The sequence below is a fragment of the Pan troglodytes genome, chromosome 4, assembly GCF_028858775.2.
Source record: "Pan troglodytes isolate AG18354 chromosome 4, NHGRI_mPanTro3-v2.0_pri, whole genome shotgun sequence".
NCBI classification, from domain to species: Eukaryota; Metazoa; Chordata; class Mammalia; order Primates; family Hominidae; genus Pan; species Pan troglodytes.
In genome coordinates, this window is record NC_072402.2 from 150,080,027 (window position 1) to 150,105,711 (window position 25,685).

The 25,685-nt window shown below is 36.8% G+C and overlaps 1 long non-coding RNA gene across 1 annotated transcript in view; it reads left to right on the forward strand.

Moving 5' to 3' along the window:
• The first annotated feature begins 930 nt into the window (after positions 1 to 930).
• LOC134810119 (uncharacterized) overlaps positions 931 to 25,685 on the forward strand; it is a 354,765-nt gene continuing 330,010 nt past the window's right edge. The window contains exon 1 of the long non-coding RNA XR_010157371.1: positions 931 to 1,055. This is a non-coding gene — a long non-coding RNA (uncharacterized LOC134810119). The remainder of the gene's footprint in view (positions 1,056 to 25,685) is intronic.

The window sequence follows — 25,685 nt, forward strand, 5'->3', positions numbered from 1 at the left end:
TCTCGAAAGGAACAAGATCATGTCCTTTACAGGGACATGGATGGAGCTGGCAGCCATTATCTTCAGCAAACTAATGCAGGGACAGAAAATCAAATACTGCATGTTATCACTTATAAGTGGGAGCTGAGTGATGAGAACACATGAACCCAGGGAGGGGAACAACACACACTGGGACCTGTCAGAGGGTAGGGGTTGGGAGGAGGGGGAGTATCAGGAAGAATAGCTAATGGATGCTGGGCTTAACAACTTGGTGATGGGTTAATCTGTGTAGCTAATCACCATGGCACATGTTTACCTATGTAACAAACCTGTACATTCTGTACATGTACCCCTGAACTTAAAAGTTAGAAATAATAAAAAATACCATTCAGATCTATATTAAATGAGACAAGCATAGCAGGAGAGATATGAAAAAATTAAAAGCAAGGGAAGGGATAATTTGCAATATAAAATAGTACTGAGCACTATGGGGGGTTTGACATGGGAATCAGGGAAGGGTCACTGGAATAAGTGGTATTTGAAATAAGGATGAGTTTTCATAAAGGAGATTTGGCTGTGTCTCTTATGAGGAGGTTGAAAGTGTTAGCAAATACTTGAAAGACAGCAGTGTGTGTAGGGGAATCATCCTTTCAAAGGTAGGTAAGTGCTTGCAGTTCACAGTAATTATTGCCATCTTTCCTCTCATTTGACTGTGGCAATATTCTCATGAAAAGGTCTTGGGTAAGTAGCATGATTTCCTTTTCAGAGGCTCTTGGGTAAAATGATGCTTCCAAACTCTCCACTTTGTAAGGGAAACCATGGCTTGAACCCACATGATACTTGAGTATAATAAAGCAACATGAAGCTAGATCCAAATGGAAAGGTCAGGCACGTGCTGCTTGGGTACACACCTGGACAAAAATAGCTCTCTCAAACAAGAGACCTGCTAACAACAGAAGACAGTCGTGCTTGCACTGTATATCCTAGAAGATTGGGAGCTGAAATTTGGATAGCAGACTGAGCGTTTTAGGGAAAACTTCAAGGACACTGAACCAGAATCAACCAACACCAATGAGGTGGGTGGGGGTTTTTATTCTCTTACTTTATTCTCTTACTCCTGGGAAGTTGTAACTTGCATGTAGCCATTTGGAAATGATGTACCATACATCCAAGTATTTTTTAGTCCAAGCTTCTGAGACAAAGATTTAAAGTTGGAAGAACTCTTAGCAGCCATCTTACTCAACGTTTTCCAAAGAGTTGTCTACAAGATGAGAATTCTACTGGGTGTTAGTAGGTAATATACAGAATTTAAAAAAAGGAGGATTTTTGGTCAAATAGCTTTGAAAAACTGTGGATAAACAGATATAAATATGTTTTTAAAGAAACACTTTATTTTAGAATAGTTTTACATTTACAAAAACATTGGAGAAATAATACAGAGTTTCCATACATAACAACCAGTTTTCTCTGTTATTAACATCTGACATTAGTGTGGTGCATTTTTAACAATTAATGAACTGATATTGATACATCATTATTCATTACAGTTTATACTTTATCCATATTTTCTTAGGTTTTTTTTTTTTTTGCGGGGGGTCTGATATCTTTTTTTTGTTCCAGGACCCCATTCACTATAGCACATTACGTTAAGATGGCATGTTTCTTGAGACTCTTCTTGGCTACTATAGTTTATCAGGCTTTCCTTGTTTCAGGTAATCTTGAAAGTTTTTAACAGTACTGGTCATGTATTTTGTAGAATGACTCTCTAGTGAAATTTGTCTAATATTTTTCTCACAATTAGACTGGGATTATGACTTTTTTGGGAGTAAGACTGTGTAGATAAAGTGCTATTCTCATTACATCATATTAAGGCTATATACTATCAGGATGACTTAACCATTGTTGGTGTTAATCTTGGTTAACTGGCTTTGGTAGTGTTTGTTAATTTTCCCCACTTTAGAGTTACTCTTGTTTTTTTTGCAGTACTGTAATTTTTGGAAGGAAGTCACTATGTGCAGTTGATATATAATGTGTAGAAAGTTATTCTCTATCTCCTTGGGGCAGAGTATCTACATAAAGCATTTGGAATTTTTCAGCATGGGAGATTTGCCTATTCTCTTCCATTTATTAATTTCATCATTTATTTATATCAATATAGACTCATAGATATTTACTTTATATATTGGGTTATAATTCAATATAATTTTATTTTGTTGCTCAAATTATTCCATTTTTGGCTACTAGGAGCTTAAATTTCTTCCTATGTTCTTTTGACATACTTTCATCATTGTGGTTTTTTCTTTGTTTTGTTTTTGTTTTTGTTTTGTTCTTGTTTTTGTTTTGTTCATTTTAGCATGTGCTTACTTTATGACATAAGATGTTTCAGGCTAATTTTGTGTATTTTCTGCTCTAGTACTAAAATCAGATATTTTCCAAGGAGTCTGTTTTTTAATATATGAATAGTATTAGAAACCGAGACCTGGGGGCTATATATGCTTTTTGAAACTTGTGTGCCACTGCCTCTAGGAACTCTCAGCTGACAGATTAAAAAAAAAGTATATGTTTATATTAATTGATGTATGTATACCTATCTATAAATATTTCTGTATGTAACATCTATATTTATATTAAGCAAAACATAATTTCACATTGATGTCTCCAACTCTAATCCTTCATTTACAACATTCTAGCCTTCCCCTTGCTTTTCTGCAGTTTCCAACTTCAGCAATGAAAACCTGGTTTCCATCATCTGTCATCCAATTAGTTAATTGTTGAATTCCAGTATATATGCTTAGAGGTTTCAGACTTGACTTCTACTCCCTGGGAAAAAAACTTTATCAACCAGAGTATACTGTTTATGTATAGTTTCTTTTGTTTTTGATCTTATAGATTCCACTAATTTCTAACGTTAGTTTTATCCTACCCCTTTGAATAAGGTGGCTTTATGCATTTGTACTAAAGTCTTTTGCCATATTCTGCATTCCATCCTGGGATTCCCCTACTTCCTAATTTTTTAAAAAATTTGCATGCCTAATATATACCCCAATTCCAGACATCTAGAAGGGAAGCAGGTGTTCAACATACACCATATTGTTTGCATGAGTAGTTAAGGCAAAGTGAGCCACTCTTATCAGTCCTTGGAATGGTGGAAACTCTTCTTACATCCAGGTTCCCAGATGCTAGCAGAAGAGCAACCTTGCAAGCAGGTTTTCCTATGGTTAATAGTCTCAGGCCTACTATGTTAACTCTTATGCACATTATATAAATGAAATCATACAGCACACAGTCTTTTTCAGACTGGTAGCTTTCATTTAGCAATATGCATTTAAGACTCATCTATATCTTTAAGTGGTTTGATAGTTTATTCATTTTTATCATTGAATAGTATTCCATTGTTTGGGTATACCAGTTGGTTTATCAATGCAGCTAATAAATGTCTTGATTGCTTCCAGTTTTTGAAGATTATTAATAAAGCTGCTCTAAACATTTGTGTGCAGGCTTTTGTGTGGAAATAAATTGTCAAATCAGTTGGATATCTAGAAGTGTGATTGCTTGACACTGTGGTACGACTATATTTAGCCTCGTGAGAAACTGCCAAACTGTCTTCCAAAGTGCATTCCCACCAGCAATAAATGAGAGTATCTGTTGCATGTCATCCTTGCTAGCAATTTATTATCAAGATTTTTTATTTTTTCCTTTTCAAAAGATTTCAGCTATTCTAATAGGTATGTGGTAGTATCGCATTGTTTTAATTTTATTTCCTTAATGACATATAATGTTAACATATCATTTGGTGAAGTATCTATTCACATCATTTGTGCATTTTTAAATTAGTTTCTTTTTCTTATTGGTGAGTTTTAAAAGTTCTTTGTATATTTTAGATACAAGTATCTTATCAGATATAATTTTGCAAATATATTCTCCTAGTCTATTCCTTGTCTTTTTGCTCTTAACAGTGATTTCATGGAGCAGAAGTTTTTAGTTTAAGTAAAGACCAACTTGCCAATGTTTATCTTTCATGGAGCAGAAATTTTTAGTTTAAGTAAAGACCAACTTGCCAATGTTTATCTTTCATGGATTGTGCTTTTTGTGTTGTATTTAAAAACTCATTACCAAATTCAAATTTTCATATATTTTCTCCTATTATTTCTTCTGGAAGTTTTATAGTTTTGCTTTTACATTTATATGATCCATTTTGAGTTAATTCTTGTGTAAGATATGAGATCTGTGGATAGGTTATTTTTTTGCATATGGATGTCCAATTGTTCTAGCACCATTTATTGAAAATACTATCATTTCTCCATTGAATTAACTTGGTGCCTTTGTCAAAAATTAGTTCACAAGGGCCGGATGTGGTGGCTCATGCCTGTAATCCCAGCACTTTGGGAGGCCGAGGCAGGCAGATAATTTGAGGTCAGGAGTTTGAGATCAGCCTGGTCAACATGGTGCAACCCCGTCTCTACTACAAATACAAAAATTAGCTGGGTGTGGTGGTGCACGCCTGTAATCCAGCTATTTGGGAGGCTGATGCAGGAGAATTGCTGGAACCCAGGAGGCAGAGGTTGCAGTGAACCAAGATCGTGCCACTGCACTCCAGTCTGAGTGACAGAGTGAGACTCTATTTAAAAAAAAAAAAAATTAGTTCACAATATTTGTGTGGGTCTATTTCTGGGATCTTCATTTTGTTGTATTGATTTATGTTTCTTTTCTTTCACCAATACCACACTATCTTGATTACTAAAGCTTTATAGTAAGTCTTAAAATTGGGTAATGGAAGTCTTCAAACTTTGTTCTTCCATTTTATTTCAGTTATTTAAGGTTGGTTAGCTTTTCATGTAAACTTTAGAGTTTACTGATATCTGCAAAATGGCTTACAGAAATATGCTTTTATTTCAGGGCTTCTCAGAACCATTAGTGTTCAAATGTGAATTATGAATATCTAAGAAAGATAAATAGTTTGTAGCACTTTCCAAACTTATATGAATTTGAAATTCTATTTTTTTCTGGGCATATATTGCATGACTCCAGAGATGATGCCCTTAATTTGACAAAATGAAACAATGAAGCTCACTGAGAAAAAGGTATCTTGCTAGGTTAATAATTTGATGAGGATCAAGGACTGAACTAAACACTTATTACTTTATTTTGTGGCTATGAATATATTTCAGTCACATCTGTCTTTGGCACATATCTTCACATATATCTCAGATAATCTTATAGTTAGTTACAAGCTCAGAGAAGCATAACATAGATATTATCTGGCTTGAAAGATTTCAGTGATTCATGGTAGATGAATAGCTTTTCATCTAACTTAGGCTTTGAAAAATAGTGATTAAAAGTGATTATATATTAAATATAATTTTCTTCATATTTTGATGATGCAGCATTATACAATTTAATATTAAGGATAATAGTAACATAATTCTTATTATCCCTTACCTCCAGTGTCCATTGGCACTCATCCAATAAACATAATGGAGTTGGGGGACACTCATTGAAAACTATAAAGTAGTGAAGTGAACATATTGAAGTAGTTGTGAAGCCCATCAATCTCACTGAGCTTTCATTGCCTTTAAAATGCATTCCCCTGACTCTTCTCACTTTCCTAAGGGTAATGGCACTGTTTTGTTACTCTGTTCACCTAAATAGAGCTGTACTAATGAGTGATTCTAAAAGGCTTTAAGATGGTTAATATAATTGGCCTCTCAGTTAAATGCTTCTTTTCTTCTGAACCTCCACCAACTTATTCAAGCACTTCTGAAAGGCCATTGAAGTCATCCTTGAGGTCCCCAGGCTAAGTGGTTAAAGAAATGGCAAGGTGTGTGCCTTTCTAGTACCTCACCCTCTGCTTGGTTTATGTCTTTTTTTATTGAAGTGGTAGGCAAGTTGAAAACATCACCAATGGATGGTTCTATTGGTGGACTGGTAAAATATCCAGATTATCAGTTTCTAATCATTTTGTGATCATGCGTTCTGTGGTGGGTTGAATAGTACCTCCTAAAAAGAAATATCCAAATTTGGCTGAGCGCGGTGGCTCATACCTATAATCCTAGCACTTTGGGAGGCTGAGATGAGTGGATCACTTGAGGCCAGGAATTCGAGACTAGCCTGGCCAACGTAGTGAAACCCTGTCTCTACTAAAAATATAAAAATTAGCTGCGTATGGTGGTGCATGCCTGCAGTCCCTGCTACTCAGGAGGCTGAGGCATGAGAATCATTTGGACCCCGGAGGTGGAGTTTGCAGTGAGCTGAGATTTTGCCATTGAATTCCAGCCTGGGAAGCAGAATAAGACTCTCTCTCAAAAAAGAAAAAAAAAAAAAGATAAAAGGAATATCCAAATGTTAACACTCAGCAATATTGAATATGACCTTACTTGGGGTCTTGGCAGATGCTATTAAGTTAATGATATCAAGATGAGATCATATTGGATCATCTGGGTAGTCCCTAAATCCAATGGCAAGTGTCCTCATAAAAGAAAAAGAGGAGAAGATACAGGAAGAAGAGAAGGGCATGTGAAGATGGAGGCAGAGGGTAGAGTTCTATTGGAGAAAGTCAAATGCCTAGAGCAACAGGAGCTGGAAGATGTAAGTAAGAAAGGATTCTCCCCTAGACGCCTTGGAGGGAGCAGGGCCCAGCCAATACCTTGATCTTGAACTTCTCAAGTCCTCTTATTCTAGGACTATAAGATAATACATTTTTGTTGTTTTAAGCCATCAAATTTGTGGTAATTTGGATATAACCTATGCACATCCTCCCGTATACTTTAAATAATCTCTACAATACTTCTAATACAATGTAAATGTTATGTAAATAGTTGTTACACTGTAGTGTTTTATTTGTATTATTTTTATTGCTTTATTATTATTTTTAAGTTTTTAAAAAAATTTGAATATTTTCAACGCATGGTTGGTACAGAACCTGTGGATTAGGAGGGCCAGGACTGTGTTCAGAACTGGCCTTGCAGGTATTAGATACTTAACATAGAACTCTCATTGCAAGCCCTTTGGCAAATTGCTAATGTCAGAGAAGGCAAGAAATACCACTGGGGCATTTTTCAGAGCCCAAGGAGGCTTCATAGTTAGACTAACAGCTTACAAGATAAGTTGAGTATAGCCAATTGAGAAGGATTGACCTAATTCTTCCTTCTTAATTACCTTAATTTTATGCATCACGTAATTAATTGAATGACTTAGTGATTACAGCTGCTTTCTCTATCTTCAGCTAGGGATGAAAACAAGTTGCCATCAGAAACATAGGTGGATGGAGGAAAAGGAGAGATTAGGGAATGGGTCAGAGATAGGAGTCTGTACAAACTCTATGCTCCATAGTGATACAAAAATCACTGTGGTCTTTTGCTTCTGAAGAATGTATATGTCTTCCTGGTAAGAGGAAAGGAAAGGGAATGCTCAGATTCTAGGACTAGAGTTTAACTTTGACATTTTGGGCCAGATATTATTGCAGGAGGCAGCGGGGCTGTCACGTCCATCGTAGGATGTTTAGCAGTGTCTTTGCTCTGTCCACTAGATATCAGTTCTCCCACTAGATAACAGTCTCCACAAGTTATGATGAATAAAAATGTTTTCAGACATTGCCAAATATCCCCCTGGGGTCTTCCCTGAGAGAGAAGATCATCCCCAGATGAGAATAACTGGACTAGACTGTTGATGAGGTTAACCATTGGTTGCAGGGCTGCCGTATGCAGCTACACAAGCTGTGCAGTGACAATTTCACAGAGCACCATTCTCACAGACTTCAATATTGTTGTGACAACTTATTTCAGATTTTTAAAAATATCTGCAACCCAAGGGTTTGGCCTTTAATGTTGAGCCTTTGTAGGCTAAGAACATGTACTTCTTAATTTAAATACAATGTAAAAATTTTGCAGAAGCTGTGTGCCCATCAGAATGTCTGATAACTTTAACTTCTTAGAAGATGAGCCACTGGGATCACATTGATCTCTGCCAGTGTTCTTGCCTTCCTCCCCACTATTGCCTAGACCTTATTACAGGTTGAGCATCCGAAATTCACAAAATAAATCTGAAATGCTCCAAAATTTAAAACTTTTTGAGTGCTAACATGATGTCCAAAGGAAATGCTTATTGTAGCATTTCGGATTTCAGATTTTCAGATTTGGGATACTCAATCAGTACAGTGCACATATTCCAAAATCTGAAAAAAATCTGAAATCTAAAACACTTCTGGCCCCAAACATTTCGATAAAGGAGTGCTCAACCTGTATCATCAGTAACTGTGTCACCTCTGAAATCTTTATTTCAAATATCTTACTCCCTGATTGCCAACTTATGTGCTCTTTGTCTTGATTCATCTAGTCCTCTCTCTACAACAATATTTTCACCCCAGCTGGGTCTCCAATGCATTGACCTCATCATTTTACCCGACTATTCTTTTACCTACATTTGCCTTTTTACCCAGTTTAGACGCTCTTGTTCATCATGGTAATCATTCCCTTGTAAACATCCTCAATGACCTTGCCTTTCTAGCCCTCTGATATGTTGGTATGGCTAAACCCAATTCAGATTGAATTTAATTATTTACCTTGTCCGAACCTGAATTTAAACAGATGAGCATTTGTACCCAAATGAAAAACACACATATGGTAGGGTGACCCATTGCAGCCTAATTTCAAGATGTCAGACTTCAAATGGACCTCACACTGCCTAGAATTTTCATCCTGGTAAGCATGGCTTCTCCTTGTCAGGGCAATTCTTTCATACTTTACTCCCTCAGGTGTCTTACCATCCCTGTCCCCTTATCTGATAACCTTGCCTGAACAAATCGAAGCAGGGGGGACTTTCTCATATACACATTATCAAATCCAGAACATACCTTTGTTTGGATCTATATTTATGTTTTCCATCTTTTCATTGCTTCTACCAAGGGTCAGTCTCCTGTGCTCTCGGTGCCAGAGACTAACTTCCTCAATGATTCACTTCTGTGGTTTCCCCTACCTCTGACAGCACAGTTTCTTCCTTTTAACCAAATTATTCCAATTGCATATGAATACACTGTGGGTTCTCACATTTTACATTGCCCTCCCATGATCCACATTCTACTTCTTCATCATCCTATTTCTCTCTTCTTCTTCGTAGTAAATAATCTTAAAGGAGTGGTCTGTATTCATTGCATCAGGTTCCCTGTCTTCCACTGTTTCTTTAATCTACTCCAATCTTGTTTTACCATCACTACTTCTCCAAAACCTTTTCTGTGCATGATAATCCTGTTGCCAAAACAGGTGGACATTTCTTTGAACTCTTTTTTTCACCATTTACTATTGACCTCTTCTTGAAGCTGTTCTTTTGTTTTCTAGAATACCACTCTCTCTTAATATTCCTCTTGCCTCTTTAATCATCCTTTTTTGTCTTTTTGTTTGCTGTTTCTTTCTTCTCAATCCTACCTTTAGTTGTTAGACTTCTCTACCTGTTGGTTCTGGATGATCTTCTCTGTCTACACATTCACATACAGTGACCTCATTCACTCCATGACTTTAAATGCCAAATGGACAAAGATGGCCCTGAAATTTATAACTACAATACTATATTCTTTCCTGTGTTCCAGATTTATATATCCAGCTGACTCTTTACTATCTCTAATTGGATATATTATAGGTATGTCAAATTCACGTTTTCAAAACAATGTTTTAAAATTTCTCTTTTTTCTTCTTTCAGGTTCCTCTTCAACACTTTCTCATCTTAGTAATTGACACCCTCACCCACTCAGCTTCTCAACCCAAGAACCCAGAAGTCAACCTTGATTTGTTACTTACTTTCATTCCATGCATATAATTCTTCAGCATGACATTTCATTCTGTTTCTGAAATATACCTTCTTTCCCTTGTCAAAAGGGACCAATACTAGACATTTATTAAAGTTGGCAAGACAGATTTTATTCAGACTACTTCAATAGGGGAGAGAGACACAGTATACACTGAGCTCAACTCCAGCTAAGACAAATGTGACAGAGGGTTTTAAAGGGAAAACAGAGAAAACACAAAGGAGCTCTGGGGAAGTAAAAAGGAGGAAATAAAAAAAAAAAGATTAGGGGAGCTGTGGAGCAATAGAAAATTACAGAGGGCAGTAAGTGAAGAATTACTGAAAATGGTTTGGGATTGTGGGTTGGAACAATGTATATTTCATGGTTTGGTGGCATTGTGTGTCACCTTAAGGGACATGGTATAGTGCAGGTGGCAGCCAGGCTAAAGTTTGGTCACGTCTCTTAGCACAATGTTTGGGCAAATCCTTTGTGCTGTGTGGAAGTTCATACCCTCTTCACTGTTACCACCTTGTCTGTCATCTGTCATCTGATCTTTTGAAAGGGCCTCTTCAGTGGTCTCCTTGCACCTATTTTTGCCCGATATAAACAAAATTGTGTGTTAATTATGGAAATGCAAGTCAAAACCACAATGATGTACCACTTCACACCCACTAGAATGGCTATAATAACAAATAAAAATAAAGACATAACAAGTATTGGTGAGGATGTGGAGAAATTGGAAACTTTATACATTGCTGGTGGGAGTTAAATGATATAGCTACTTGGAAAACGTCTCAGCAGTTTCTTAAACATAGAGTTACCATATGACCCAGCAATTTCATTCCTAGATAACTACCCAAGAGAAAGAAAACATGTGTTCACACACACACACAGAGTACCCAAATGTTATTGTCTGTTTACTATGGATCACAGAGGGGGTCTGTTTATTGCAGTCACTCAGGGATCTAGGATGATGAAGCTGCCATTGATCTCAACAATTGTTAGTTGTTATCTTACAGGGAAAACATCCTCTGGCAGATCTTGTATCAGCAGTTGATACTCATTACTTCTACTTACAATTTAGAGGCTAGAACTAGTCATGTGTCCCCATCTAATTCAAGAACAAGGAAGAGCAATCCTACATTGTGCCTGTGAGGTAGGAAACCAGAAATAGTCAGTGAACATGTGAATGACTGTTCACTTCCCCACTCCAGGGCCTGCGACCTTGCTGTTCTCTCATCTTGGTATGATGTTCCTTCACCTCTGCACAGAGCTGGCTCCTTTTCATCTTTTGGTTCTAGAATTTCCCTTAGAGAACTTCTGTGGTCAGTCAGTCCCAAGCAGTGCCTTAATTTTCTCCCCATTTCTTTTGAGCTCTTTATCCCATCCTCCAATGTGTTGTTATAACCCTGCTTATGTCATAATCTAAAATTATTTGTATATTTCTTTGCTTATTTTTATTGACTATTCTCCTTAGAATGTAAACTTTTTGAGGTTGTAACTTGTATTCTTCTCGTATTCAATTCCTGAATCTCCAACATTTAAAACAATGCCTAGCAAGCTTATAATAGAAATTCAATAAATATTCATTAAATAAATGAATGAAGATGCTTTCTTACCTTTCTAGCATTTTTCATGCTGTTCCTTCTTCCTTTCTCAGACAAAATACTATGCATTATCTAATGTTCTAAGCTTAATGTCATCCTCTCCATAAACCCTTCCCCTAGTCATAGGGGTAATTTTGAAGTGAACCATGCTCTCATAAAATTTTACTTATTCCTTTTTGGATACCAGATACTCTGTCTTGCATCTTTGTAGTTGTATGCATGACTCTCCACCATTTCCTATTCCACATCTTGGATTAGATTTATATAGCCTTAATACAAAGTATTATACCTTACGAATGTTTTATGTCCCAGTACCAAGCCTATTCAACAAATATCTACCAACCAACTGTGTTCTAGGAAATATTCTAAATGCTGGGGATACAGTAGTGAAGAGCCCTGGGGGCGCTTATTTTCTACAGGGGCACACAGAACAACAAACAGATAAATATATAACTAGAAGTGATAAGCACTTTGAATAAAATTAAAGTAGGATAAATGGGACAGACAGTGAAGAAGGAGTGGTTAATTTAAAAATGTTGGTCAGAGAAAGTTTTTCTGAGATGTGACACTTGAATAGAGCTCTGCATGAAATGAAGATGCAAGCCATCCATGCACCTGGGAGAAATATGTTACAGGTAAGCTCAACAGCAAGTGCAAAGGCCATGATAAATAAGCCAGAAGTAGCCTAGTGTAACTCATATGCAGTGGGATGGGGGAGAAGGCAGAGGGTTGTTGGGACCACATTTTACATTGTAGGCCATGCAGTGGGTCTGGGTTTTGTTTTAAATATGTTGGCATGCCATTAGTAGATTTTGAACAGATTAAGGTGGTTTAAAGCATCAAATCAACCAGGAGGGTCTCCTCCGTGGAGAACAGTCAGAAGTGGGGGCAGCAAGAGAGGAATAAAAAAAAAAAAAAACCAGTTAAGAAGCTATTTGATAGACCAGGTGGGAGAAGAAGGTAGCTTGGATTAGAGTGTAGTGCAGAAATGTTTGAGAAGTGGTCAGAAGGTGACAGTGGTATTCAGGGAGTCAAGAAAGAAAGTGTTTCAATAGAGAGGAGAATTTAAAAAAATCAACGCTGCTGAGAAGTTGAACAAGAAGAGGATAAATAATTGATACCTGGAGGTCATTGGTGAGCCTGATGAGAGTGGCTTTCCTGGAGCAATGGAAAGAAAAGCCTGAGTGAAGTGATTCCAAGAAAAGGTGGAATATGAGGATGTGGAGACAGAGAATATAGATTGATGCAATTTTGCTAGTAAAAAAGAAGCATATACATGAGAGGGGATTATAAGGATTATAACGTGAAATGAATAATTACTTAAAGTATTAACATATTATTTTTAAAACAACACACAAAAGATAGGAAGAAATTGACTTATTTAGTCTCCTCTCTCCATTCCATTAACTTCTCCCTATGCTCAGGGAAAAGAAAGACCTTCTGTATGGATGAGGGACAAAACGGACTCCGGGGAGACCAGCCAGGCCACTTTGCTTAAAGTAAAGGCTCTAGAGGGAGGCACGGGGGAAAAACAGTAGAAACACACTGGGGCAAAGGCTCTCTCGTCCGTTTTAGGATCTCTCTCTCTCTGTCTTGCCTGTCCTTTCTTGGCCCTGACATTGTTTTCTCCCATTTTGGGTTTCTGCCTAGTGCTTCTGAATTTTACTTTCCCGAAAGCCAGTTGTCCTGGCAAGAATGCCTTGTTGCAGATGGAAAAGGTGGGGATAATCAAAATAATGAAAATGAAAGCTATAACAAAGTCTAATTGTTTTATGTTAAAAAGATGAATCGATTCTGTTTTTTACCTCCAATATTTTTCCTCATCAAAGAAATAAGGCTTTAAAAATGGAATCAGGTTGTGGACCTAGAAGAAAAAATGACAGAAAAACAAAAAGCAAACAAAAAATCACTTGACTGTTTTTAGTGTATACCAGGGGTCAGCAAACTACAACCCACAGGCCAATCTGTTTTTGTAAATAAAGCTTTATTGGAACACAGCCATGCTTATTAATTTTCATATTGTCAATGCCTGCTTTTGTGCTACAATGTCAGCACTGAGTAGTTGTGACAGAAAGTATATGGCTGTAAAAGCCTAAGATATTTGCTATCTAGCTCTCTAGAGAAAATGTTTGCTGACTTCCTCATTTACACTAACATTTCCCAAAATGTGCCCTCAGTGACATTACCTCAGTGGGGTACCATGAGCACACAGGATTGGAAAATTTCAGATTAAGTGAGGGTAAGCAAATTTATTCAATGTGTAGGACTCATGGAGGCTTACATGTGCCACTATGAATTATGAGTCTCTAAAAGGAAGGTAAAGTGTTCTTTGTAGGCTTAAAGATAAGATCTTAGGGCAATTAGGAGGGGAATTTAGTTCTGAATTCTAAAAATGCCTAGATCCTGTCCTGGAAGACACCTCTTCTTTTCATAGAATTCTGGATAAGTAAAATCTATAAGGAAAAACCATTTTATTAATAGTTCTTCAAGTAGCCAATGCCCCAATATAGGGCTCCCCTGTAAATGATAATGTTAAAACACATAATATGTAATTTAAGGCATACAAGGGGCTTCCTATCTTCCCCTGGTTTAAGTCTTTAAATATCACTATCTCATGCCAGGCTCATGGATAAAGGAAGCTGAGTAAATGCATGGAGAGCAATATGGCAGAGGTCTTCACCCGCCTTGGTCTAACTTATGTATCTGGAGGAGAGAGAAAGAAGAGACAACAGTCAGCCACATCTGCACAGAAACAGCTGTGTAAATGGAAGTGTGGGAGAGCACTGCAGCCTTGTTTATGCTTTTAAGACACAGTGATTGCATCGAATCATCATTACAGTCCAGTCACTATCCCAAAACTCTGAATAATATGATATATAATTCTTCCTTCTTTACTGCTGACAGACAATTAAAAGGCATGAGCAAAAGTAACAGGCACAGTAACAGGATGCTGTAGTACATTCTTTCCCTACAGTTTGCTGACGTTCCCTAACTTATCTGACTTCAATATCCTTTGTTTTTCACAGAACTCATAGTGAGACCAATCTTCTGGAAACAACCCACTCGATTTTTAGTGGGCATAAGAATTTACTGGAGATTTTTGATTAATAATAATTCCCATCACAGTACTCCAGCTGAAAGATTGCATTTCAGCAGACTCAGGAGCCTGCATTTTTTTTTTTTTAAACTCCCACTTGGTTCACAAACAGGTAGTCCACTGATCATAATTTGAGAAACAATGGTCTCAACGTTAGCTGGAGAAGCAAAAGGAGTCCTTAAGCTGTTGTGTAGTTCTGCCCTACTCAGTAGAAAAGGCTGGAGTAAAACTCCAGGCTGATAACTATGCTTGAGTTAAATCATGCTACCTATCATCTTTGGAAACCTCTGACACAGATAAGGAGTTGGCCTAGACTTTTAGTTTGAAATTTTGGCAAACTGAACTCTCTGAGACATGACTCATAAACCAGATCTAGAAAACCTGGAGAGTCTGAAAGATTGTAGGGGCCCTTTGTGTGTCAGAATTGGTTGAATCATTTACATAAGGAAACAATAGTTGGAGGACTTTTTAGGGTTACACTCAAGAAAGATTAAAATTCAGTTTTCTGTGTTATTTAAATATGCTGTCTGGAAATTTATAGTATCTCCCTTTTTGTAAGTCACTGATAACATTAAGAATGGTATAGATGACATGAAAGATCTTGCATGGTTTGCAGGCAGTTTTCAAGAGAAATAAAGACTTATGAGAACAACTCAAATTAAGCTGTCTGAAAAAAGAATGAACTGCCTTGGTAGCCAGCAAACTTACATAATGAAAAAATGTACAAGCATAAGATAGATTGTAGAGGGAATTCAAATATCTCACCAGTTCTAAGGTTCTATATTTTAAAGTTCTAAATTTTAAAATTCTTACCAGCTCTGAGATTCTGAGTCTGTTGTATAATCATTTCATATCTGTTTTTTGGATGACAATGCCAATGTTACATTTTATTTCAGTAAATATAACTTACATGTCCACTTGGGGGTAGCAAAGTATTTTTTCAGTATCTCTAGGGAGTCTTCAGCATTTCCTTTGCACATCCATTAGATGCAAGTAAAAATAGTACCAACGAGATGTTGTACTATTTCTTTCAGTTTGTAAATTACAGTTTCTTCCGGTGCATACATAAACACAGTAGAAATTATGGGCAACCAGGTTTTATTTTATTTTTCTATTTTTTCTTTTTCTGCAATGGCCAGAGAATTAAAAACATACAAATTAAAGTGGTTTTATCAGCAGCAAATATGCCCAGAGTAGGTCCAGGCTGAATGACATTAAAGTTAATTCTACAATGGTCCCATTACATTTAATTTAATTTAATTCAAAATAAAACAGTCCCAAGGTGGCTTGAAAGTTTCTGTGTTGTAAAGATATGCCAATACTTGAGTTCTTCTCCTCCTCCTAAATAATTTCAAGATTATTAAATTTGTACTGTAATAACAGTAACTTAAATTACACCAATACCCAGTGGCTTAAGACAACACTTTTTAAAAAATTATTATTTCACACTTTCTGTGGGTAAGAAATCCAAGTGTAGCTTAGCTGGGTGTCCCTGGCTCTGGGTCTTTCACGAGACTATGGTGAAGGTGTCCACTGGGGCTGCAGACACCTTATGGCTTAACCAGGGAAGGGTCTGCTTCCAAGCTCACTGGCAGCTGGTTTCTTCAGAGAGAACTGTCCAAGAGAGGGAGAGAGAGAGAGGGAGGTATGCCCAGGAGAGAGGTCAGTCTTTTTGTAAGCTATTCTTGAAAGTGACATCCTGGCTGGGCAGCAGTGGCTCACGTCTGTAACCCCAGCACTTTGGGAGGCCGAGGTGGGCGGATCACTTGAGGTCAGGAGTTCGAGACCAGTCTGGCCAACATGATGAAACCCTGTCTCTACTAAAAATACAAAAATTAGCCGGGTGTGGTGGTGGCACCTATAATCCCAGCTACTCAGGAGGCTGAGGCAGGAGAATCATGTGAACCTGAGAGGTGGAAGTTGCAGTGAGCTGAGATGGCGCCACTGCACTGCAGCCTGGCAACACAGTGAGACTCGGTCTAAAAATAAAACAAAATAAAAAGGACATCCTGTCCTTTCTGCTATATTCTATTCGTTAGTAAAAAGTCAGTAAGTCCAGCCCACACTCAAGGAGAGAAATTACACAAGTACGTGAATACCAAAAAGTGGGGATCATTGCAGGGGTCCATGTTGTAGGCTGCCTAACATAGATATAAATTTTACAACTAAAGAGTTTTAAATTATTTCTCATTTGAAAAGTTATTAAGGTAATATTCTTGGTTAATCAGATTTCTATTTTATGGGCAGGGAAACAAGAATGTGTCTTGCACTGGTAGTCAGCAGACATAGGTGTTAGATCTTCCTCTGAGTTGAGCAGCTGCAACACCTCAGGCACATTATGCAAGTAATGAATCTTGATTCCTCTGTCATTGAAGAAAGGCAGTTTGAGTACACTCTTTAAGATCCTTTCTAGTTTGGAAATTCTTTTTCAACAAAAAATCAAATTCCCTTCTAAGAACATCTAACTGTCTTTCCTCTAGACCAGAGTTTCTCAACCTCAGCACTATTGAAATTTTGGGTCAGATGATTTTGGGGGCCATCCTGGACGTTGCAGGATGTTGCACTGAAACCCTGGCCTCTACCTACCAGACATCAAAAGACAATCAAAAATGTCTTCAGACACTGGAGACTGAATCTAACATGCAAATATAATTTCCTTTTCTATAATATCTTGATTTTTTTCCATCAAGAAAAAAATCTATAAATCAATACACAGGTGTTAATAACTTAAATGTATTTTTTAATTTAAAAGGTAAGTGATCTTTTGAGGTAGAAAATCATGGCCTGGAGGTGAGAGGGTGTTTCTAGTGACTGTGTCAGGAATTGGGGGTGGGGAAGACACACTATTCATACTAAGCATGAATCATGCAGACTCACAGAAAATGAAATGACTAGAGAAAAATCTCTAGGAGCCACAGAAGCAATTGTGTGAAAGTATGTGTGAGTTACTGTGATGGATACTTGTTTAAAAATTTTATTTTACTTTAAGTTCCGGGATATATGTGCAGGACATGCAGGCTTGTTACATAGGCAAATGTGTGCCCTGGGGATCTGCTGCACCTATCAACCCATTACCTAGGTATTAAGCCTCACATGCATTAGCTATTTGTCCTGATAACTCTCCCTGCCCCATCCCCCCGACAGGCCCCAGTGTGTGTTGTTCCCCTCCCTGTGTCCATGTGTTCTCATTGTTCAGCTCCCACTTATGAGAGAGAATATGCAGTGTTTGGTTTTCTGTTTCTGTGTGAGTTTGCTGAGGATGATGGCTTCCAGCTTCATCTGCGTCTCTTCAAGGAGCATGTTCTCATTTTTTTAATGGCTGCATAGTATTTCATGGTATATATGTACCATATTTTCTTTATCCAGTCTATTGTTGATGGGCATTTGGGTTGATTTCATGTCTTTGATACTGTGAATAGTGCTGCAATAAACATATGTGTGCATGTATCTTCATAATAGAATGATTTATATTCCTTTAGGTATATACCCAGTAATGGGATTGCTGGGCCAAGTGGTATTTCTGGTTCTAGATCCTTGAGGAATGGCCACATTGTCTTCCACAATGGTTGAACTAATTTACATTCCCACCGACATTGTAAAAGTGTTCCCATTTCTCCACAGCCTTGCCAGCACTTGTTGTTTTTTGACTTTCTAATAATTGCCATTCTAACTGGCATGAGATAGTATCTCATTGTGGTTTTGATTTGCAATGATCAGTGATATTGAGCTTTTATTTGCATGTCTGTTGGCTGCATAAATGTCTTTTTTTGAGAAGTGTCTGTTCATGTCCTTTACCCACTTTTAGATGGATTTTTTTTTTCTTATAAATTTGTTTAAGTTTCTTGTAAATTCTGGATATTAGACCTTTGTCAGATGGGTAGATTGAAAAAAAATTCCCCCATTCTGTAGGTTGCCTGTTCACTCTGTGAAGAATGTCAATAGTGGTTTAATGGGAATAGCATTGAAGCTATAAATTACTTTGGGCATTATAGCCATTTTCATGATATTGATTCTTCCTATCCACAAGGATGGAATGTTTTTCTATTTGTTTGTGTCCTCTCTTATTTCCTTGAGCAGTGCTTTGTAGTTCTCCTTGAATAAGTCCTTCACATCCCTTGTTAACTGTATTCCTAGTATTTTATTCTCTTTGTAGCAATTGTGAATGGGAGTTTATTCATGATGTGGCTCTCTGCTTGTCTATTGTTGATGTATAGGAATGCTTGTTATTTTTGCATATCGATTTTGTGTCCTGAGACTTTGCTTAAGTTGCTTATCAGCTTAAGGACCTTTTGGGCTGAGATGATGGGGTTTTCTAGATATAGGATTATGTCATCTGCAAACAGAGACAATTTGACTTCCTCTCTTCCTGTTTCAATATCCCTCCCTTTTTTTTCTTGCCTGATTGCCCTGGCCAGAACTTCCAATACCATGTTGAATAGGAGTGGTGAGAGAGGGTATCCTTGTCTTGGGCCGGTTTTCAAAGGGAATGCTTCCAGCTTTTGCCCATTCAGTATGATATTGGCTGTGGGTTTGACATAAATAGCTTTTATTATTTTGAGATATGTTTTTGTTCTGTGATGGTTAATTTTATGTGTCAACTTGACTGGGCCACAAGACACCCAGACATTTTGGTCAAACGTTAGTGTGGGTGTGCCTGTGAGGGTGTTTCTGGATGAGATTAACATTTAAATTCATCTGAATGTTAGACTGAGTAAAAGAGATTGCCCTTCCTAATGTGAGTGGGCCTCATCTAACCAACTGAAGATCTGAATAGAACAAAAATGCTGAGTAAGAGAGAAGTTCTCCTGCTTGACTGCTTGGGATGGAACTTTGTTCTTCTGTCCTTGAACTGAAGCTTATACCATTGCCTTCCCTGGGTCTTTAGTCCTTAGACTCAAACGGGAATTACACCCTCATCTCTCCTGGGTCTCCAGATATCCAACTACAGATGTTGGGACTTCTCAGTTTCTATAATCATCTGAGCCAATCTTCCCTTCCTTCTTCCCTTCCTTCTTCTCTTCCTTCTTCCCTTCCTTCTTCCCTTCCCCTCCCTCCCTCCCTCCCTTCCTTCCCTCCTTCCTTTCTTTCTCTCTCTTTCTTTCTCTCTCTTTCTCTCTCTCTTTCTCTTTCTTTCTTTCTTCTTTCTTTCTTTCTTCTTTCTTTCTTTCTCCCTCTCTCCTTCCTTCCTTCTTCTCTTTCCTTTCTTTTATTCCTTTCTTTTTTATCTATTTATCTATCACCATCATCCATCTATCTATCTATTCATTCATCCATCCTACTGGTTCTCATTCCCTGGAGAACCCTAAGGAGAGTTATGATAAGAGAAAATATGGTCATGGAAAACTTCTCAAAGAGACAAGTTGAGAAGAAGGTGGAGAGAAGAATTTTAGGTGAGTCACAACTTTTCTAAGAATCATATTACAGAACCTGGCACTTTATAACACTTGAAGAGTTTTTCCATCTACCCTGGGTTTCTCCTGTTGCCATCCTCAGCTCATAGGCTCACAATTGACAAGGAATCGCTCCTTGATCAAACTTTAGTCAGGCTCCTTTGAGCCTTGTTTTTACTAGGCCTCTCTGTGGCCCCCATCTTTGGCCTGCAGAGGCCAGTTTTAGCTAGAATCCTACTAAGCTATTTTATAGACCTTGATATTCAGCCAGGCTTCTTTTCATGTGTTTTTCATCTAATCAACTCTCTCAGCCTCCTAATACCTAATAAAGTTCCTCTTGGCAATTTTTATTGTCTCCCTCACCCTGACTATAGGCTATAAATCCCCACTTGTTTCGGTCATATTTGGAGTTGAGTTCAATTTCTCTCACCTATGGCTCTAGTCTCTCCCCCATTGTAATTGTGTTGAATAAACCTTGCTTGCCATTACTAAGAAGTTTCCAGTGCAATTTTTTTTTCTTTTACACCATTAGGAAATGACACTCCAGTAGGTAAAAATTATAGGGTGAAGTTTGAGACTGAATTCTAAGACCTTCTTTCAATTTCAGTCAAAGCATGATTTTAGATTTTTAAGAATCCCAGTGTGAGCCACCCAACAGTTACCTAGCATATTTTAAAGCTATGTCCTTCTGCTGTCAAGAATTTGGTATGTGTATAAGGAATACAAGCTTTTTTAAAAAAGCTAATCAAATTAGATAGATAAACCTATTAATGAAATTCTCTTAAGTGAGACCCAAAGATCATTATTACACATTGAAGAAGTATGCTTTTTTATATTATAATTTATTTTCTAAATTATACAGGCTATAGGTACTCCTCGTTCATTAAAGGTAGTGACGTATGGAAGGAACCATGGGCCCAAGTCAGGATAAATCAGTCCTGATATCAACCTACTGACTCATTGTTTCATCTCAGACAAGCCATATTTCCTTTTTGTGCTTTAGAAAGTTGGTATAGATTTGTAGCTAAGAGCTGGCGGTCTAGACTTAGAACTAACTGGCTGAATTAAAGCTCATCTCCAACATTTATTAGCTGTGTAACTGTGGGCAAATCACTTAAGTCCTCTGTTTCAATGTATTTTTGTTCTATGGGATGGGAATTATAATAGTGTCCATCTCTTGGTAAGGTTAAAATAGATCATAAATGTAAAGCTCTTAGTAGAGTAGCTAGAAAAGTCTCAATTAACATTACTGATACATAAAAAACTGTTGAACGAGATAATCCTGAAGGCTCCTTCATTTTCTAAATGTCTATAAAATTCATAATGTACGTAGGGGTTCAAAATAGGCTGCATGTCTGTATTGAATCAGGGCCACAGCTAAGAAGAGATAGTGAAAGAATGACTGTAAATTTCCTTTCAGTCAGTAATCTGAAAACTAGAATGTATTTATTGTGCATTTCCACATACTAAAGAAAAAGAGTCTTCAGCTAAGTAGAGGAGAATGTGGAATATTTGCATCTTTTTACAGTGAATCCTGTGGGATATTTAAAAACAGATGTATACGAAAGATAAGTAGATCTGTTGCTATTTTCTGCACTAATATTAATGGACAGCATTCCACAGTAATACTTCCACTGTAGGTTAATTACAAAATGCTGATGAGGCTTTCATGTCATAATTAGCATGCTTCAGCCTATTTTATCTGGTACCTCTGGGTCAAATATCTGGTCCATTGACTATTTTTTTCAATGAGTTAACCACAACTTTAAGTGGCCTATAATTATAACAGTGTTATTGGCATTTATTCTAAAAACAAATCACATATATTACAACAAGATGGCAGAATACCAGCATATTAATAGCTAGTGGTGTGCTGATAAGCCAGCTAGCTGGGAGAGGAAAAAAGCCCTGATTTGTGGTGTTTGCCAATTTCTGCAATATAAATATTTTCACTGTGACTGATTTCAAGCTATCAATCATTTGACAACAGGCCTGCAAAAGTCCTAAATATTTAACAATAAGCTTTTATAAGCCAGTCCAAGCCAGTACCAGCACACTACTGAACCACTGATACTTTTACATACTGAATTCTTATGTTGGAATAATGTTACTTCTTTAGCTATCCCACAAATATGTTCATTCAATTAAAATTCATCCATTAAGAGAGTATCTTTATGTAAGACATAAGTGCACTTTACAATAGAGGTTATAATAATTTGAGTCACAGACTACTTTGAGGAGCTAAGCAAGGCTATATACATTTTCTCTCCAAGGGGGGAAAAGTACTAAGAATTTTGAATATAATTTCAGGAGATTCTTGGATCTCCTTACATTTGTTCATGGGTGTCAGGTTTAAAACGCCTGCTATTTCTTTGAGCTAGAGAAACTAATGTGACAGGCAACATTCTGAATGTCATTGCTTCAGTTCACTAAGCTTATAGATTACTGGAGTGCTAAAAAGTCACTATCTCATTGCAAAAGAGTTAAGTTACCAATACAGTCATGTGTCACTTAGTGATGAGGATATTTTCTGAGAAATGCATCATTAGGCAACTTTGTTATTGTGCAAACATCATACACAAAACTAGCTGGTATAGCCTACTACACACCTAGGCTATATGGTATAGCCTATTGCTCCTAGGCTACAAATCTTTACAGCATGTTCTTGTACTGAATACTGTAAATAACTGTAACACGATAGTAAGTATTTTTGTATCTCAACATATCTCAACATAGAAAAGTTACAGTAAAAATGTGATATTATAATCTTATGGGACCACCTTCACATATTAGTCTGTGGTCTACTAATGACTGAAACATTGTTATGCAGCACATGACTATATTTTATTAATCATGTTTACTGTGTGGACTCTTCTATCATTATTCTAAAACTCAGAGATCACAAGGAATTCATAAAAAGATCATGAGGTCAATTTAATTAACCTCATTAGAAGCATTAAACAATTTAATTTTGTTTTCTCCCTTTGTTCTATGAATTTTATATGAACCATTATATAAGCTAACTCTAGAACTTGTGATATTTTAATTTTCATTTTGAAATACATACTTCCTATATGTATATATGTACATGTGTAGATGTATGTATAAACAAAAACTCAGCCAACATTATTTTATTCTTTTTTTTCTTTTTGAATCTTATTTCCTCCTGACTAGGTCAAATCCCTTTTTCATATGGTCCCAAAGTACTTGTATTTATATTTTGTGGCACACTTCACAATCAGATTTAAGCAATTAATGTTGTCATGGTTTTCAGAAATAATAATGTCTTCTTCTAGACATCAACTTTCAAGGGCAGGAAGTTTATAACCTGGCATGATGCACATCTCCTAATGTCACCAAGTGAAGATGTGTTTAAAGGAAGAATTTATGTGTAAATAATTAGCTGATACAAGTTTTTAAAAGAAAAAGATAAATAAGGAGGAAACAAAAAAGGACCAAAGTTTTAGTCAAGCAGTCAAATTGCTAGCTTTAGTTTTAGTGTGTTTCTCTTTCTATCTATTCACTGACAACAGCAGCATTTTTAGTCCTGGTAATCGGGAGGTGATGTTAATTTGATGTTTAAGGGCTAATAGATTATCATTCAAGAATATCTCTACTTTAAAAGGCAAGTAGAAAATTAATTTCTCCTCCATTTTTGAGGTTTTGTTTTGCAGAGCCTTTTCAACTCAATCCTCGAATGACCACAGAATTCTGCCCACTAATGTAAACCATCATGAGAGAATTCTGATTTATTAAAACTGGGTTGCAATTAGCAGAGTTTCTTTGTTTGTTTTAATGTTGAGTATCTGAATATGACTATTAAATTAACAAATGATGATGTCAGAGACCAATACCCCCATTTATCATTGGAATCATTCATTCAACTTATGAACAATTCAGAGGCTAAATGCTGGAACTTTTGTGTTTCAGCATCAGTAACTCCTGAGATTGGGAAGGGCCTTCTTGTACCCATAGGGACAGCAGGCATATCATTATAATCACAACTGATTGGTTGGCCAACTGAAGGTCAGGTATCCCTGTCAGAAACCTAATCTTAGTCTTTTGTCTCTTAATATGGTTCCATTTGAAATTGTTGCTTAACTCAATACATTGAAATATGAAGCCAACCCACTTTATCACATATTTATTGAACATCTACCATTGTGATAGATATATTGCCATTGTTCCAACAACAGAAAAAATGAACACCAGATACATCATGTCTTTGACAAATTTACATTCTGGCAAAGCAAGAACATAAATCACTGAAATAAAAAGCAGAGTGAAGAAAAAGCTTAAGAGACATAAACTGACAGAGAAGTCAGATACAGTATCTATTTGAATAAATCAAGCAAGGCTTCATGGAGGAAGCACCACACTGAGATGAACATTGAAGGATGAGTAGGATAGAAACAGATGGAGATTGGAGATGAAGTGGGCCTTCTATGCATGAAGATCTGCAGCTGGGAAAAACTGTGGGATGCATTTGCATAAGAACAGCAAGTAATTCCATTTGAATAGAGTATACATTACTTGTGATGGTATAATGGAAAATTATTCTAGGAAGTAGTTTTGTCCATGTTACATGTGTGAAGAGTATTATGTAAGTAATAAAAGACTGAGTAAGTAAAAGTTATGGGTTTGAGACCAATTGTTGCCATTTGACTTGTCTTTATTCCAAGATAGTAGACCATACTTCCATCTATACTGTATGAAATTAGACATTAGAAATCCAAGTCTAGACCAATTTACGAAAATAACTAAGTTCCTGTTTGGTATAGTTTATGCTTCTTTTGACCTTCCACCACAGCCCCTCCCTCTTCTCATTCTTCTCTAAGTTGAACTTCTTAGTTTGGATCCAATTCCTAATGAGAAATGGCTGATAATGACTTGGCGATTGGGGTGGTAGAGATAATCACTCTAAGGAGCATTCTCATATTATAAGGGGGAACTCAAAGTAAAATGCTGTAGGACTGTAAGGAATCACATTATAATGGCGGTATATGAGGCAGTAGGTAAATACAGGCATGCCTCAGAGATACTGTGGGTTCAGTTCCAGACCATTGCAATAAAGCGAGTCACACTTTTTTTTTTAGTTTCTTAGTGCATATAAAGGTTATGTTTACACTATATTGTAGTCTATAATAGCATGAAGTTTAAAAAATGTATATAACTTAAAAATATTTTGTGGGTAAAAAACAAAAATGATAATGTAAACTGTCAGTGAGTCAATCTTTTTGCTAATGAAGGATCTTGTCTCAATGTTGACAGCTGCTGACTGTTGAGGGTGGTGGTTGCTGAAGGATGGGGTGGCTGTGGAAATTTCTTAAAATAAGACAACAATAAAGTTTGCTGCATCCAATGACTTTTACTTTCATGAAAGATTTCTCTGTAGCATGCAATGCTGTTTGATAGCATTTCACCCACAAGAGAACTTCTTTCAAAATTGAAATCAATCCTTTCAAACCCTGCAGCTCTTTTATCAGCTGTTTATAGAATATTCTAAATCCTTTGTTGTCATTTCAACAATGTTCACAGCATCTTCACTAGTGGTAGATTCCATCTCAAGAAACCATTTTCTTTGCTCATCCATAAGAAGCAATCTCTAATTTGTTCAAGTTTTATGATGAGGTTGCAGCAATTCAGTAACATCTTTGGGCTGAACTTCCAATCCAGTTATCTAGCTTATTCTACCATATTTGTGGTTACTTCCTCTACTGAAGTCTTGAACCCCTCAAAATTACTCATGAATGTTGGAAGCAACTTCCTTCAAACTCCTGTTAATGTTGGTATTTTGACTTCCTCCCATGAATCACTAATGTTCTTAATTGCATCTAGAA